Source organism: Salvelinus fontinalis, chromosome 14 (assembly GCF_029448725.1).
Source record: "Salvelinus fontinalis isolate EN_2023a chromosome 14, ASM2944872v1, whole genome shotgun sequence".
NCBI lineage: Eukaryota > Metazoa > Chordata > Actinopteri > Salmoniformes > Salmonidae > Salvelinus > Salvelinus fontinalis.
In genome coordinates this window covers 29,448,364-29,462,614 of record NC_074678.1, presented here as the reverse complement: position 1 = coordinate 29,462,614, position 14,251 = coordinate 29,448,364, and the positions used below count along the sequence as shown (strand labels likewise).

Sequence of the window (14,251 nt, the reverse complement as noted above, 5' to 3'; positions counted from 1 at the left end):
TACAGTGACAGACTTAGCTAGCTACTCACCTCATTCCTTTCTGTTAGCATGTGCACATAGTAAGTACACCATCAGGCTTTCGAGATATGTGTTTTTTTTCAGAATGATTCTTTAGTTGTCGACACTTCATCACCACACTCCCTCTCTTGCTCTTGGTCCTCCTCATCTTTGTAAGTCACCTTGATTTTTCACCTATGTGTTTCATCAGTTTCTTTATGAAAGTATTTAGCATACTTGATGACAGTAGCTAAAGCAAGGGGATAGCAACACGCAAGTAGACTACAAATTCAAGCTGGGCCAGGAATGCCCTGAGCTCACGAAGTGAGCACTACTGGAGCGAACTTGGAGCAGGCGAGAAGGCCAACGCTCCAGCCTTTATGAAACTCACTCCACGCTCCAGTCAATTTGGCCACATTCTCTGGTCACCACTAGACTAGCGCACATGTTATTTCCTCAAGTTTGTAACTGTAGTTATATCATCAAACAATAAATAATATGCTTATACAAATGTAATTGTATTTTTTAATAAAATTAATTACATATTAAATTATACATTTACGCTTTTGTTAATCCCTTTAAGGCCTTATCTTCATTCAGCTTTAACTGAACTATCTTCAGATTTAAAAAAATTGCAGACACATTTCTCCACCATGTAACCTTTAAGAAAATAAAGACAAGCACAAGAGAGAACCAATTATAAGGCATAATCAATCATCTGCTAACAGAGGTCACATAAGACAACACAGAAAGAAAAACATTTGATTAACAATGGTAATCTTACCAACAACGGCCTCCAGTCTTCTTATGTTGAGGACCTCCTTGGCAACAGGTCAAAAAGACATACAGTGCCTTCAGAAACTATTCACACCCCTTGACTTTTTCCACATTTTGTTCTTTTACAAAGTGGGATTAAAATGAATTTAATTGTCATTTTTGGTCAACAATCTACGCAAAATATGCTGTAATGTCAAAGTGTAAAAAAAATCTAACATTTATATAAAATAAAATGAAACCACTAATATATTGTGAGGACAGACGCTGGAGATGAGAAGCAAGAACAGGGAGTGAACATTTCATGGAAAACGGACATATAACAAAAACAAGAACAACGTCTGGACAGGGGGAACAAAATGACATGATGACAATAATGCTGACACGGGGAACACAACTGAGGAACATACAGATACAGAGGGGGCAATCAACAACGTGAAGGAGTCCAGGTGACAGGTGTGTGTAATGAAGGGCAGCCTGGTGCCCTCGAGCGCCAGAGAGGGAATGCTGGAGCAGGCGTGGCATATATCTTCATTAGATAAGTACTCACCCCCGTTAGACAATACATGTTAGAATCACCTTTGGCAGCGATTACAGCTGTGAGTCTTTCTGGGCATGTTTCTAAGATCTTTGCACACCTGGATTTGCAAACCAATATTTACCAATTATTTTTTTTAACATTCCTCAAGCTCTGTCAAGTTGGTGGTTGATCATTACTAGAAAGCCATTTTCACGTCTTGCCATATATTGTCAAGACGATTTAGGTCAAAACTGTAACCAGGCCACTCAGGAACATTCAATGTCATCTTGGTAAGCAACTCAATTGTAGATTTGGCCTTGTGTTTTAGGTTATTGTCCTGCTGAAAGATGAATTTGTCTCCAAGTTTCTGTTGGAAAGAACACTGAACCAGGTTTTCCTCTAGGATTGTCCTGTGCTTAGCTGTATTCCGTTTCTTTTGATCATAAAAAAACTCCCTAGTCCTTGCCGATGACAATCAAACCCATAACATGATGCAGCCACCACCATGCTTGAAAATATGAAGAGTGGTACTCAGTGTTGTGTTGTGTTGGATTTGCCCCAAACATAACGCTTTGTATTCAGGTCAAAAAGTTAATTTCTTTGTCACATTTGTTCTAGTATTAAGTGCCTTGTATTCTGTAAAGGCTTCCTTCTTTTCACTCTGTCATTTAGGTTAGTATTGTGGAGCAACTACAATGCTGTTGATCCATCCTCAGTTTCTCATATCACAACCATTCAATTCCGTAACTGTTTTAAAATCACCATTGGCCTAATGGTGAAATCCATGAGGAGTTTCTTTCCTCAATGGCAACTGAGTTAGGAAAGATGCCTGTGTTGGATACACCATCCAACGCCAAATTAATAACTTCACCATGCTCAAAGGGATATACCACGTCTACTTTTCTATTTTTACACACAGAGTCTGCTTTTCTATTTTTGCACATCTACCAACTGGTGCACTTCTTTGCGAGGCATTGATAAACCACCCTGGTCTTTGTGGTTGAATCTGTGCTTGAAATTCATTCCTTGATTGAGGGACCTTACAAATAATTGTATGTGTGTGGTACAGAGATGGGGTATTTATTCAAAAATCATGTTCACCGCTATTACTAAACACAGAATGAGTCAATGAAACTTATTATGTGATTTGTTAAGCACATTTTTACTCCTGAACTTATTTTGGATTTCCACAACAAATGTGTTGTGGGTTTCCAACAAGTCAGTTTGTCATATGTCTGCCATGCTAGAGTTTCCGAGCTCAACTGTAAGTGCTTTTATTGTGAAGTGGAAACGTCTAGGAGCAACCACGGCTCAGCCGCGAGGTGGTAGACCACAGAAGTTCACAGAACGGGACCTCCTTGGTTGCAACACTCACTACCGGGTTCCAAACGGCCTCTGGAAGCACAATAACTGTTTGTCGAGAGCTTCATGAAATGGGTTTCCATGGCCAAGCAGCCACACACAAGCTTAAGATCACCATGCGCAATGCCACGCGTCAGCTAGAGTGGTGTAACGCTCACCGCTATTGGACTCTGGAGCCGTAGAATACATTCACTGGAGTGATGAAACACGCTTCACCATTTGGCAGTCCGACGGACTATTCTGAGTTTGGCGGATGCTAGGAGAACGCTACCTGCCCGAACGTATAGTGCCAACTGTAAAGTTGGGCGGAGGAGGAATAATGGTCTGGGGTTGTTTTTCATGGTTCGGGCTCGGCCCCTTAGTTTCAGTGAAGGAAAATCTAAATGCTACAGCATACAATGACATTCTAGACGTTAATAGGTTTGTGTAGTAAATAAGTATCACTTTTTCATGATGGATGATATGCTCTTTGAAACTTGTTCCTGGTTAACATAGTAATCTAGCTAGCTATGTATATTGGGAGATGGTTACCAGCAGGTTTCAATCTCAAGAGAAAAAGGACATTCCAATGAGATAGGATCAGAAAGACTTTTGATCAGCTTACTGTACTGTACTTAATGTTCCAGATGCATGGTGGGACTGAGAATCAGAGCAGAGAACAGGCTTTCACAGAGTGATACGGCACTGGATATTAGGTATCCAGAATCAAAAACTCCCTCGCCCCATAAAAAGAGTTTCCAGAAATTGCTTAACCCCTCTAATATCATGTTGATCACAGGTAATGACATGATGCGGAACTCGTGCCACATTCAAAACTACTGGGAACTCGGAAATCTCAGACTTCAGTGCATTGAAGACAACTGGGTAGCTCGGACTGGGAAAATCATTTTTAACGGTCATCCAACTCAGAATTCGAATACGGAAACTCTTTTTAGAACTTCAACTTTCCGACCTGAAGTTTTTTTTATGTTCCCAGTTGTCTTGAAAGCACCTCAGATCAGACCACCACAGATGTTTTTTCACCTGCTCTGTTAGACTCATCAGGTGGGTTGAGTCACTGAACATGTCCCAGTTACTCAGCATCATCATACCATAGGACAAATACCAGCGAGTGGGAAGAACATATCCCTTCACAGCTCTAAAACACATTACAGTCTATGCGGGTGCGGCAAATCACACAAATCAACCAAACACCCAACCTTAATTAACAGCACCCACCTGGGTGATGATGCACAGTGTGCGGGTCAGCAGCCATTTTGTGCCAGACCGCTGACCAGTCACAACCACACATCCCTTCCTGCAGTAGCCAGGTGACGATTCCTATAGAAGCCAGTTAAACTGGTGGTGTGGAGGCGGGGGGTTAATTGGCTGGTGAGCAAAGTGCCTGAGGGCTGGTCAGTGTGTGGAGGCCTGCTGTTGACCTCAGAGAGAGCAGAATGAAGCAGCCCAGCAGTGAGTCAGTGGGGCCAGAACCAGGCACATCTGTTTCCCCTTAAGGAATGTTGCTTGACAATTACTCCCCTGTGGTGACAGTCTGTCGCACGTGCCGGAAGAGAAAGGGTTAACTCTCTCTGGGCTCCTTAAGAACATGAATATTCAAGACATTAATCTGATAACATAAATTATTCAGGCAAAATACTAGAAGAGGTGACAAGGTTATGGCCATCATTTGAACTAAGGTGTGGGTCTAGAAAATACCTCTTCTTTCATCTATCTCCTTTGTTTCTCTCATGATGTCTCTCCTCCTTACCTCACACTGTTTTACTTTCTTTCTCTCTTGTGTCTCTCTACCGCTCACAAGCACAATGGTCTTTCTCTGGCTCTCCACTGCTTACATCATTCTCTGCATCTTTCACTGAAGACACACAATACCACACACACTCACACATTCACACTCGCAAATTCTTTAAAGTCCTTTGTATCTGGCTCGTGACACAGGGCACATGCCATTGCTGGTGTCAGCAAACACAAATATTGTCTTTATTTTACTGTACCTATAGTAGGAGCATTGTGTCCTGCACTAGTCCCACAGCACATACAAATCTGTTAAGTGAAAGTGAACAAAACTGGCCTTGATTCAAAAAGATACGCAAGAGTCAACATGCAAAGGAAATAAAACTATAAGCTTCCAACTAAAGCTATTAGAGACGTACAGGGGAAGAGGAGAATACTCCAGTGCATTTCTAAACAGTGTTATCAGTGTTATGTTTTCTCCAGACTTCCCCCGCACTCACTCCTCCATGGGAATCTAGTGAATAATGCAAGACCCCTTCAAAGAATTCAAACCTGCTTTGAGTGGACAAAAGACCCAGAGAGGCTGTGGGCCACGAGCACTCTTCAGAATAAACCCTCTAATAAATCCGTCATCATAGCCTGACTGCTATTCCCAACCAGCTTCTCTCATCCATCCCATATCTGACAACGGGAGATTCTGTGGGAGACAAAACAGTTTGGTCTGCTCTAGTCTACAATATCAGCCTGCTCTACACAATGGACATATGGGCTGGCCTATACATCTAACCCCCCATCAGATCCATCATACCCAGGGCTTTGGGAGTTCATCTCTCCCCCATTAATGCTGGTCCTCCACTCAGTACACAAGTCCCAGTGAATCAGGCTGTACACCCAGGGTTTCGACAGCAGGGCGTTCAGCCTGCATCTTATGTAGTGTACAGGAAGGAATAGGAAGCTTTAGCGAAAGGGGCTGACACACACCCAATCAGCTAAGGCGTGGAGGCAGCAGGCAGGGAGAGCAGAATGGGTTTCAGCTGGGACTCTAAAAGTAGCACTAGCAGACACTTTACAGCTCTGTCACATGCTGCAGGCCTGGCCCCTCATTACCCAGACAGCAGAACAGACCCACTAGGAAAACTAATGAGTGGCACAGGAAAATAAAGCCACAAATAAAACGCATCCAGGGAAATGAAGAGAGGAATAAAATGAACCAGAGGAAACTGACTGATGAGGTTGCCCTTCCTTTCTCACTGCAAACTGGAGAGAGTGGATGGGCAGAATACTGCGGACAAACATGTTTGCACGCAGACATTAGCATGAACATACACACACACACACACAGCAGTGCATTACTAAAGCAACCCCTGGCCAGTCTTTCTCCAGACCTCTGAAAAGAACAAAGAGCCCAACTGTCACATGACACTTTTTGGCCCTTCTTTTGTTGAGAGAAGGGGGTGTTTGATATGAACTCAGATCTCTCCCTCCTTCCTCTCCTCCTCCTCCTCCTCAGAGAGAGAGAGAGAGAGAGCGAGCCTTCCCATCTGTGAGCTGCATGGCTGGTCTGTGTGTGGCATATGAATCACGAGTTATTAAAGCCCACAGCAGTGGCTGCCACTCAGTTCCTCACCGACAACTCCAGCTACTGTCGCCTCTCTCCTACACAGCAACCAGCGACTTAGGTGGCCAATTTCCCAGGGGAAAAGTCTCAGAAATCTATTCCATTGACTAACAAAGTCCTTGAAAACATGCTTATCTTATGTTATTGTGTAAAACGTTTGATGAAACATTTGCAAAAGTTTGACCTTGTTAGTGAGAAAAAGCATCAACTGAACTGACTGAAGTCATTCTATTGAAAACAATACGAAGAGTTTCCTGTTGACAACTCTGAATAAATCAAAATTCTTTGAAGTTGTACAAAGTTGCGAGAGAGAAACTAACAAGAGAGATACTGCTCACACCTCTGTAAGCCGTATCAGCATCTGGATACAGCACCAACACATTCCAACACTTATATACAAAGCAGACTCCAATCCAGTACAGTTTCTAGAAATCCTTACCTGTCTGTTTAAAGTTGCACTTGTTTTGAAGAACAGCACAGCCAGAGATTTCCTCCTCACTTCACTTCAGTAGAGTTCCTCCTGAGTGGCAGCGCTACAGAGTCCCAGGCATAGTAGACTGACTGACCAGCAAAGAGACTCGCACGAACAGGCAACAACAAGGCTAGATTGCAGAAACAAACCCCTTCCTCCTCTCTCTCTCTCTCTGGCTTTGTGTGTCTCTGGGCCTCCCACAGTGGCTGTGTTGCCGTCCTCTTCCCCTCCGTAGTTCTCTCTCTCTCTCTCTCTCTCTCTCTCTCTCTCTCTCTCTCTCTCTCTCTCTCTCTCTCTCTCTCTCTCTCTCTCTCTCTCTCTCTCTCTCTCTCTCTCTCTCTCTCTCTCTCTCTCTCTCTCTCTCTCTCTCTCTCTCAATTCAAGGGCTTTATTGGCATGGGAAACATATGTTTACATTGCCAAAGCAAGTGAAATAGATAATAAACAATAAAACATGTACTGTAAGCATTACACTTACAAACGTTCCAAAAGAATAAAGACATTACAAATGTCATATTATGTATATATACAGTGTTCTCTATCTCTCTCGCTGATACACACACTCAGACACACACGTGCCCCTACTCCTCCACACAGACACTGAGCCACAGGGGAGTGATTTACGACTTACCCTCCACCCCATCCTCCCCTGCCCCCCAGCACTGAAAACGCCCCTCTCTTCACACCTCTTCCCTCCTCTCCTCTGTCACCAATCCCAGGAGAGAGGCCAGAGCAGCCTCATATTTAATGTCCCAACAACAGCCTTTGTTACTGTCCAGTGTCACTCTGATAATGTTATTTGAAAATTCAACAATGTTCTCCAAACAAAAAAAGATATACTTGTCACTGTACAAACAGTGCAACTAAACTAAAAAAAAACTGTCTTTCAAAGATAATTCGTAAAAATCCAGATAACTTCTCAGATCTTCATTGTAAAGGGTTTAAACACTGTTTCCCATGCTTGTTCAATGAACCATAAACAATTAATGAACATGCACCTGTGGAATGGTCGTTAAGACACTAATAGCTTACAGACGGTAGGCAATTAAGGTCACAGTTCTGAAAACTTGGGACACTAAAGAGGCCTTTCTACTGACTCTGAAAAACACCAAAAGGAAGATGCCCAGGGTCCCTGATGATCTGCGTGATCGTGCCTTAGGCATGCTGCAAGGAGGCATGGGGACTGCAGATGTGGCCAGGGCAATAAATTGCAATGTCCGTACTGTGAGACGCCTAAGACAGCGCTACAGGGAGACAGGATGGACAGCTGATCTTCCTCGCAGTGGCAGACCACATGTAACAACACCTGCACAGGATCGGTACATCCGAACATCACACCTGCGGGACAGGTACAGGATGGCAACAACAACTGCCCGAGTTACACCAGGAAAGCACAATCACTCCATCAGTGCTCAGACTGTCTGCAATAGGTTGAGAGAGGCTGGACTGAGGGCTTGTAGGCCTGTTGTAAGGCAGGTCCTCACCAGACATCACCGGCAACAACGTCACCTATGGGCACAAACCCACCTTCGCTGGACCAGACAGGACTGGCAAAAAGTGCTCATCACTGACGAGTCGTGGTTTTGTCTCACCAGGGGTGATTGTCTGGATTCGCGTTTATTGTCCAAGAATGAGCGTTACACCGAGGCCTGTACTCTGGAGCGGGATCGATTTGGGGGTGGAGGGTCCGTTGTGGTCTGGGGCGGTGTGTCACAGCATCCTCGCACTGAGCTTGTTGTCATTGCAGGCAATCTCAACGCTGTGCGTTACAGGGAAGACATCCTCCTCCCTCATCTGGTACCCTTCCTGCAGGCTCATCCTGACATGACCCTCCACCATGACAATGCCACTAGCCATACTGCTCGTTCTGTGCGTGATTTCCTGCAAGACAGGGATGTCAGTGTTCTGCCATGGACAGAGAAGAGCCCGGATCTCAATCCCTTTGAGCACGTCTGACCTGTTGGATCAGAGGGTGAGGGCTAGGGACATTCCCCCCAGAAATGTCTGGGAACTTGCAGGTGCCTTGGTGGAAGAGTGGGGTAACATCTCACAGCAAGAACTGGCAGATCTGGTGCATTCCATGAGGAGGAGATGCACTGTAGTACTTAATGCAGCTGGTGGCCACACTAGATACTGACTGTTACTTTGGATTTTTACCCCCCCTTTGTTCAGGGACACATTGTTCCATTTCTGTTAGTCACATGTCTGTGGAACTTGTTCAGTTTATGTCTCAGTTGTTGAATCTTATGTTCATACAAATATTTGTTTAGTTTGCTGAAAATAAACGCAGTTGACAGTGAGAGGACGTTTCTTTTTTTTGCTGAGTTTATGATCTGCAATCTGATCAGATCTCAGAAAACATTAAAATAATAATTATTAAATGTTAAGATAGCTAGTATTCTGTCTTGTAAGACACGTGTACTGTCTCCAAAAAACAGAGGGAGTACTGTTTGTCTTGGCTGAGGTACAGAATACCCTTTCCCTGTCTTTGTCCTCTGATTCCTTCACATTGTCTGCTGATGATAACACACAACCCAGTGTGCGTGTGTGTGTTCCTTCCTGGCAGACCCTGGCCAAGGATACCAGTGCTGTGGCCCTGTGATTGAAAGGACAGGTGATGTTTGTTTCGTGTAACGCTATGCTAAATCTGCCACGGTGACTCAGTGTGTGTATATATATATATATATATATATATATATATATATATATATATATATATATGTGTGTGTGTGTGTGTGTGTGTGTGTGTGTGTGTGTGTGTGTGTGTGTGTGTGTGTGTGTGTGTGTGTGTGTGTGTGTGTGTCCACAGAATCCTTCAGCCCCTGGATCCCAGATGGGTATTTTGTCAGGAGGACACACGCACACACTTGAAAGACATCTGGAATCAGACAGACCCTCTCTAGTTACACTGCACCTGCCAGGACTACACTCTACCTCATAACACCCCTCATTCATCAAGGTGTCAGGACATTGAAAATGTCTCACATTTGAATGACATAGTATGTTGTGATATATCAGTCAAAGTCATATTATTTGACAATAAATCATTCTGAACCAGGTCAGACTGTGGTACAGCGGATGCTAGTATGTTTGAGAGAACTGTAGGTTCTGTAGACAATGTCTGTGTGTTCTCATTTGTTATGTATTGATGCAGTTTGGCTTGGCACAGCTTCTCACTGAGTGACACTGTATAGACCTGCTCACACCCTGCTGTTATCTGATGACCTGGGTGTCCTCAGGCACCTCAGCTACATACACACACGCACGCACGCACGCACACACACACACACGCACACACGCGCACGCACATGCACAAAAACTCCTAGTCCAGCGCACATGCATTCATCAGGGGAAAGTTCAGACGCCAGGTGCCATGTTTCTTCCCCTCAGAATAGATCCAAAAGTCCTGATCCATCTCATTCCTCACATGTTTGTCAAGGAAGGGGGGCATTTCCAAGAAATGACTCCTCTGATCAATCCGTCACACTCTATTTTCTTTGAGTCAAGATCCTGATCTATAATCTGCTGTTGGTTACTCCATCCCATGTCCATAAGCTGTCAATCATAACCAAGTTCCCTCTGAGAAAAATAAAGTTATTCTGTTCTGTAAAGGGGAATGCTTCTGTACAGGAAAATGCTAGTACAGGATGTGTACTAAGACTGTTTCTCTACCAGTCTTTTCCCTATGCTGTAGTTTAGTTCTGCATAGAGGAAATGCAGAATGTACTGTAGGTCTGAAGACGTCCCCCCTCCGGCCTAGTACCCAAGGCTGCGAGGAAGAACAATTTGTCAGCACTTGAAATGTAAACTATCCATGTTTTAAAAAACACCTCATTCCATAACTTTTTAACAGAGTATAAACGACCATGGTTTTATTGCATCATTCCAGATTTGACATTGAACACTCTTAATTACAGAAGAATGTTAGTAGGACCAGGTTTAACTGATTCAACTACACCATCACTTCATAGAATTCTCTGGGATTTAGTTAAGAGCAATGTTTTTCATGGTTGTCAAAGTTTGTAGAACAATGTGAGCAGCTCGCAAATATACTGTACCTGTGCCACATATGTGTGAATGTCTGCATGAATGTACAGCCACTCACTTCCCTAGCTGAGCCTAGCAGACGAGTGTTGCTCTGGCAGTCTTTGTTGAGAGTTGAGTGGTGGTCTATCTTTGGTCCACAGTCTCAGCTGAGCACCATGTGGAATTCTCTCACCATGGTAACTTGTGTTTTCCATCAGGGACAAATAACAGTTCATCTGCATGCTGCTGCATTTCTGCCCATCATCTGCCTTCTCACATTCCTGACGGTTGGTCAGCCTCAAATCGAATCAAATCAAATTGTATTGGTCACATACACGTGTTTAGCAGATGGTATTGCAGGTGTAGCGAAATGCTTGTGCTTCTAGCTCCGACAGTACAGTAATATCTAACAAGTAATATCTAACAATTACACAACAAATACCCAATACACACAAATCTAAATAAAGGAATGGAATTAAGAATATATAAATATATGGATGAGCAATGTCAGAGCGGCATAGACTAAGATACAGTAGAATAGTATAGAATAGAGTATATACATATGAGATGAGTAATGCAAGATATGTAAACGTTATTAAAGTGGCATTTTTAAAGTGACTAGTGATCCATTTTTAAAACTGGCCAGTGACTGTATATATGTGTATATAGGCAGCAGCCCCTCTGTGCTAGTGATGGCTATTTAACAGTCTGATGGCCTTGAGATAGAAGCTGTTTTTCAGTCTCTCAGTCCCAGCTTTGATGCACCTGTACTGACCTCACCTTCTGGATGATAGCGGGGTGAACAGGCAGTGGCTCGGGTGGTTATTGTCCTTGATGATCTTTTTGGCCTTCCTGTGACATTGGGTGCTGTAGGTGTTCAGGAGGGCAGGTAGTTTACCCCTCTTGTGATGCGTTGGACAGACCGCACCACCCTCTGGAGAGCCCTGTGGTTGTGGGCGGTGCAGTTGCTGTACCAGGCAGTGATACAGCCCGACAGGATGCTCTCAATTGTGCATCTGTAAAAGTTTGTGAGGGTTTTAGGTGACAAGCCAAACTTCTTCAGCCTCCTAAGGTTGAAGAGGCGCTGTTGCGCCTTCTTCACCGCATTGTCTGTGTGGGTGGACCATTTCAGTTTGTCAGTGATGTGTACGCCGAGGAACTTGAAACTTTCCAACTTCTCCACTGCGGTCCTGTCGATGTGGATAGGGGGTGCCCCCTCTGCTGTTTCCTGAAGTCCACGATCATCTCCTTTGTTTTGTTGACGTTGAGTGAGAGGTTATTTTATTGGCACCACATTCCCAGAGCCCTCACCTCCTCCCTGTAGGCTGTCTCGTCGTTGTTGGTAATCAAGCCTACTACTGTTGTGTTGTCTGCAAACTTGATGACTGAGTTGGAGGCGTGCTTGGCCACACAGTCATGGGTGAACAGGGAGTACAGGAGGGGGCTGAGCATGTACCCTTGTGGGGCCCCAGTGTTGAGGATCAGCGAAGTGGAGGTGTTGTTTCCTACCTTCACCACCTGGGGGCGGCCCGTCAGGATGTCCAGGACCCAATTGCACAGGGCAGGGGTTCAGACCCAGGACCTCAAGCTTAATGAGGAGCTTGGAGAGTACTATGGTGTTGAATGCTGAGCTGTAGTCAATGAACAGAATTTTTACACAGGTATTCCTCTTGTCCAGATGGTATAGGGCAGTGTGCAGTGTGATGGCGATTGCGATTGCATCGTCTGTTGACCTATTGGGGCGGTAAGCAAATTGAAGTGCGTCTAAGGTGACAGGTAAGGTAGAGGTAATGTGATCCTTGACTAGTCTCTCAAAAGCACTTCATGATGACAGAAGTGAGTGCTACGGGGCGATTCACCAAGGGGAAGTCCACACACAGTGGGTAAGAGAAACGCACTGTGACCCAACAATACCACAAAAGCTATGGCTGTCAGTCAGCAGTGAGTGTTGTAAAAATAATGGATGGCCCTGTGTCAGTGACAATGCTGTGTACTGTAGCATGGTGACTAATGCATGCAGGCTGGTGGATGGGCTTTGATTGGACACGCTGCTTAAGCATTGTTTGAGCTCACATTGCAATGAGAAATGTATCACACAAGCCTGGTTGATAATAAAACTGACCAGTGATTTCTAGTTGGAGTGGCCTGTGACTGTTTTACTATCAGCTATCAGCACTAAAATAGGTAGAGATATTAGGTGTTTTATTAGCAGGGTTATTTCAAACCGAGCAACTTTTCTTTCTTTCTTTCTTTCTTTTTTTCTTTTTTCTTTTTTTCTTTTTTTCTTTTTTTCTTTTTTTCTTTCTTTCTTTCTTTCTTTCTTTCTTTCTTTCTTTCCAGATCATGCCCAGCTGTTGACACCAGAGGACTTTGTTTATGTTGGTGAGGAACAGGGCTGGTCTGGACATACTGAACCCTCTCACCACTGTCCCGCCCCATGTGACAGAGGAGCAATGGGAACGGAGACCACCCTGAGAAAACGCCCTCCTCCATCACAACACTTTGATCCCATAAGTTTTTAATAGACATCTCTGAGTGTTGTCATGGTAGGAGAAAGTGTTGTTATCACGTCAGGGGCTTCAATCTCTTTCTATCCAACGCTACTAACACTTGTTCTCCATGTTGTCATAATCTGGCTCTCACAATAGTTTCATTAACCATCCCATCAATTATGGTCATGTCTGTGACAGCCCAGGTCATCTTCTGGACCCGAGGGGCAATGCAGAGAGGATTGCTGTCTCTCATGATGAAATTAAATTATCATAGTGTGGGACTGCAAAGACCTAGCATTAGTATAGCATTTATCTTCTGTCTTTATTTCTTTCAATGTTTTTAATTCTCAGGGATGAAAGTGCTAACCCAAGCAGAGTTTTACACTCATGGTTACAGAAGACACTTAAATATATATGTAGGCTGGGCTGGAATCCAATGAACAGCAATATATTCAAATATGCTTGCCATCCCCACATACTACACTGAGTATACAAAACATTAAGGACACCTGCTCTTTCCATAAAATATACTGACCAGGTGAATCCAGGTGAAAGCTACGATCCCTTATTGATGTCACTTGTTAAATCCACCTACATCAGTGTAGATGAAGGGGAGGAGACAGGTTAAAGAATCATTTTTAAACCTTGAGACAATTGAGACATGGATTGTGTGTGTAGCATTCAAAGGGTGAATGGACAAGACAAAAGATTGAAGTGCCTTTGAACGGGGTATGGTAGTATGTGCCAGGTACACCGGTTTGAGTGTGTCAAGAACTGCAACGCTGCTGGGTTTTTCACGCTAAACAGTTTCCCGTGTGTATCAAGAATGGTACACCACCTAAAGGACATCCAGCCAACTTGACACAACTGTGGGAAACATTGTCCTTTATCAAGGACAAAAGGACAAAAGTAGTCCTTTATCAAAACTGAACTTGACATGAGAATATGCTTATCCTCCGGTAAATTGTAGACCATGCGTTCAAATAGTTTCTAGTGGTTGAAGTATTGCATTGCAAGAAACAAAAGTAACCTAGTAGCCTTGAGCAAATGGAGAATATATGATGACTTATTCCTAACAAAAAAGCAGGTAGCTAAATATCATGATGCAATCATTGGCTGTTAGTGAGAAGAGCGAAAATCTATTCAGAAATAGCGCAAGCAGATATTTAGTGTAAAATTACGCAACGGTTATAAATGAGGCCCCATGCCCCGAATAACTGAGGCTGTTCTGAGAGCACAATGGGGGGGTGCAACTC

At 43.9% G+C, this 14,251-nt stretch overlaps 1 protein-coding gene across 1 annotated transcript in view; it reads right to left on the bottom strand.

The window, feature by feature from the left end:
• LOC129810583 (breast cancer anti-estrogen resistance protein 3-like) overlaps window positions 1–6,698 on the bottom strand; it is a 70,895-nt gene extending 64,197 nt beyond the window's left edge. The window contains exon 1 of the mRNA XM_055861248.1: window positions 6,445–6,698. The gene's annotated coding sequence lies outside the window, so the exon portion shown is untranslated. The remainder of the gene's footprint in view (window positions 1–6,444) is intronic.
• Window positions 6,699–14,251: the final 7,553 nt, after the last annotated feature.